Consider the following 4,003-nt stretch of genomic DNA (forward strand, 5'->3'; position numbering starts at 1 on the left):
CTTAGTTCTTGGTATAAAAACTTCCGGGCAGTTTGGACAAGCAATAATTATTGAGAACCCTACGACTCGAGTGCTTCCTTCTTGCAGCGTAATGTCTGCACTGCACGGTTTTCATTTCGCGTGTTGAGAAATAATTGAGAAACCGACAGAAAAATCTAAAATCCTACCGCTCAATCCTTAATACCCATCAAAATCTCGGTCCCTCTCTTTCAATTTCTTAGCAGAGGCACTGATTCCTTCTGAACTGCTATCAGCTTCATAGCTGATCTTTGGACGCTTCGATGACATACTGCTTCGATACCGCGTTGGATACGATGTTTTCGTACCGTTTCTGCCGGAGTACATTTTCTTACCATTCATTCTTACTCGCAAGACAAAACTGTTTTCCGTAAGGTCACAAATAAACTACAAAAAATCAATACTGCACACAGAAATCAAGATTCAGAACAAAATAATTGTCTTTCTCGCACACATACTGACGCTTGCCGACGCCAAACTAACGTATTGTTGTTCTGAAATGCTTAAACTATACCCAGACACTACATATGGTATTGAGTTGGCGCAGGTAGGCCGTTTCAGGACATCTGAGGCGTTACAGAGGGAGGTCGGAATTCCATAGAACAATTTTCTTTCAGGCATTTGACCTTTTGACTCATACATTACAAGGTTCAAAGCAATTTTAAGGCAATAAAAATGAATTTTTGAAAATTCTACTATGTTGTTACTCCTTACGGAAAATACAGAACGCCTGAATCAGGATGACCGGACAAGAGTTGGAAATCCTGTAGAATAAAGTCCCGTGCCCTAACATAGTGCTCAGAATCAGGTCAAAATTGTGAGATTTATTGTAATGTACTTCAGCAAATATTTAAAATTGGGCAGGAAATGTTGATCTACTTGAAAAGGATGGGCATTTAAATCACATTATTTGGTAAACACTAAGGTGGCCCACAGCGTGCCTAAATTAAAAATGTCTGTTGCAGTGCACCTTTCTACGAGACTGCTCAGAAGACAGGGATATGCTTAAGGATGCGTCTCATATAATGAAGGACTTAGCTCAACAAACGATCCGGCTGTCTAGGTATTTGAAACCACTAAGGCACTATAGGACACAGTAGTTTGCAACAAGATATATGTTGAGTATAAAATTTTTCGAAATTAAGTATTATTCCATAATGCGTTTAGAAGGCACGATTTTGGACAGTGTGAGTGAAAAAACTCCCAGTACCAATGCGGCCAAAGGAAAGTATGAAGATGTGTAGAATTGTTGTTAAATGGTTGTGGAAGGACTCTGCTGGTGATCGCTTAGTTTCGTTTTGATCATTTGTGATAAATGTCGATCATAGCCACTGGCGAAAGATGACTGGTAGAGTCCAGCTGGTAGAAGCCACCATATATACGACGACTGCGACTCGCAGATGATGCTCTCACCCACACAACAAGAAAAAAATCCTCCACCTTAACCCATTAACTCACTGACTTGTGTCTGAATACACTGGGATAAAACTCTGCTTTTCAATGTGTTTTTTGTCTCAAGTCATAAGTACCTTACACCCTGCAAAGTGACCTTGAGATTATCATTAATACAGAAGCATATAACTGTTCATCAAAGATGAAATGTGATATATCGATGGCAGGCAATGAAAACCTTATAATCCCATGGGTCTGTATAAATCTCGTAATTCCAATAACCAGCAGCTCCATTATAAAAGAGGTATTTTAAAGTGCTTGGATTTCTCTAATCTGTCCATAACTAGGCTTTTACCATATAGTTACACAAGTAGCAACTTCCTCTACATTACTTTATATTGTTTTTAAGAAACCACTCTTGGTGATTTTTGCTTTGTGGCGATTGGGACGTGGTTCAAGGCACGCTTCTGTGCCTGGCGTTCCATCTCCTAATGACGGAGACATCAGAGGCTGTAAACACTCAGGTAGTAGCTTAACATACCAACACACTCAGCAATTGAAACTGTCAACAGCTCGACCCAGAAGCGAGCAGCAGGAATAATATGTGGCTTTCACACAAGGACGTCATGCAGCTACCTCTCCAAGGAATTAGGCATTTTAACTGCGCTGAAAAAAATAGAAACATAAAATCGCTAATGAAATTCATCATTAATAAACTACCACAATTTGAGAAGAACAGTGAAGTCCCCAATACTAAAGGCAAAAATGACCTTTATTATCCATTATTAAAGCTGTCAGAGGCTCAGAAAGCAGTTCAATATGGAGCAAGAAAAATCTTTGATCATTTGCGCAATAACATAAAATATCTGACCTGTAGCAAACAAAATTTTTAATCTAATCTAATACTGTCTCTCCTGGACAACTCCTACTATGCCATGAACAAATTGTTATGAGTTTTAGTATCGTGTTCATTAATGTTAGCACAAATAATGTATACACATCCTATCAACCGACTCATAACAAATCATTTGTATAAAATGGTTTATCGAACATGTAAGTAACTAAGTACAGATGGAACATCTACTGGTCAGAATATCCGCACTGAAATGATTTACTGTAAAACTGTTCATTAATCAAAAGACCGTGATGCGACTGCATCCCATTCTTCCTCAACGACTGAAGAAGGATAGTGAAGTGACGTTGGACGTTGGGGTCAGGAGCTGGGGCTCTCAGCAGGACAGTCCATTTCAAGATAACGGAGTTTTCTAATTTTTTCAATCTGCAGATCGCTGATCTGTATTTCCAAATTACAGGTATCGGACAATGTCGCCCAAATACAGATCACGTGTTTCAGTTACTTACAGGAACTGTAAGTTCAGTTTCATATACGAAAATGTGCAGCCATTTGCAGACTGTAAAAATTTCATAATTTTGCAGAAATAAGGATCGTTTTCATCCTCTGCGATAAATCTGTCAAATTTTCAGTTCACTAATATTATTGTCGACAAACTAACGCCTCAAGAACCTGCCTGCTTTATGACTGGGTGCACTGTTATCGTGACACACTCAACTATCGCGTGCGAAGTGTGCCTCTATTGTGCCCAGTACACAGCACTGTAATGATAATTAAGAACAGTCTTGATCGAAAATTTCGTTTCATCAGAGTGACCGGTCTCAATCCTTAAGGATCATCTTCAGACTCCAGAACGGAGGTGGACTTCCATGGAGCAGGCTGCGCCGATCCACGACGCTGAACTGCACTGGATCGGCGCAGCCTGCTCCATGGAAGTCCACCTGCCATTCTGGAGTCTGAAGATAATCCTTAAGGCTTGAAACCGGTCACTCCGATTAAAGGAAATTTGCAATCAAGACTGTTTTTTAATTATCATATTAATATAAGATCGCTGATAATTTTACAGTACTGTGAAATGCGTTGATATACTTTTGTGTCTAACCTTCTCTTAGGCCCAAAAAGGGGACCACACACACGAAAATCTCACCCAAGCCGTAACAGCATCTCCTCCGTAATTTACTTTGTCTCCACACCTGATGGAAGGTAACATTTTCCATCCGTTTGCCAAACCCAAAACCTTCCATCGGATTCCCAGAGGGTGTAGCCTGATACGACACCCCAAATCACTCGATTCTAGTCTTCCACTTTTCTGTGAAATTACGATTAAATCCAGACCATTATCTGTTTACAGGCGTTGATAAATATCCATCGCTCATTACACCATCACAACCGTCGATATCTGTGACCTATGAGGAGCTGCTCGAGCATTACTCCTCATTCTCTTTACTGTCTGAGCACAATCATGCAGCTAATTGCGCTGCTGGTAGTACTTTGGAAAAACACAAGAGTGGTTCCCTCTGATGATTCCTTGCGATCTTTTACAACCACCCTTAGCGATGCTCGGTGGTTCTTGTCCGTCAGTACCGGGAAGTCTGCCTGGTCTTGGCTTAGCAGTGGTAGCTGATTCGCTGACTCCTCTTCACCACCACATCGCTAACAGTCGACTTGGGTAGCTTTAATTTTGCTGAATTGTCCCTAATGGATTTGTCATTCAGATGACATATTATGACTAGTCCCCAT

The sequence above is a fragment of the Schistocerca piceifrons genome, chromosome 1 (assembly GCF_021461385.2).
Source record: "Schistocerca piceifrons isolate TAMUIC-IGC-003096 chromosome 1, iqSchPice1.1, whole genome shotgun sequence".
Taxonomy (NCBI): domain Eukaryota; kingdom Metazoa; phylum Arthropoda; class Insecta; order Orthoptera; family Acrididae; genus Schistocerca; species Schistocerca piceifrons.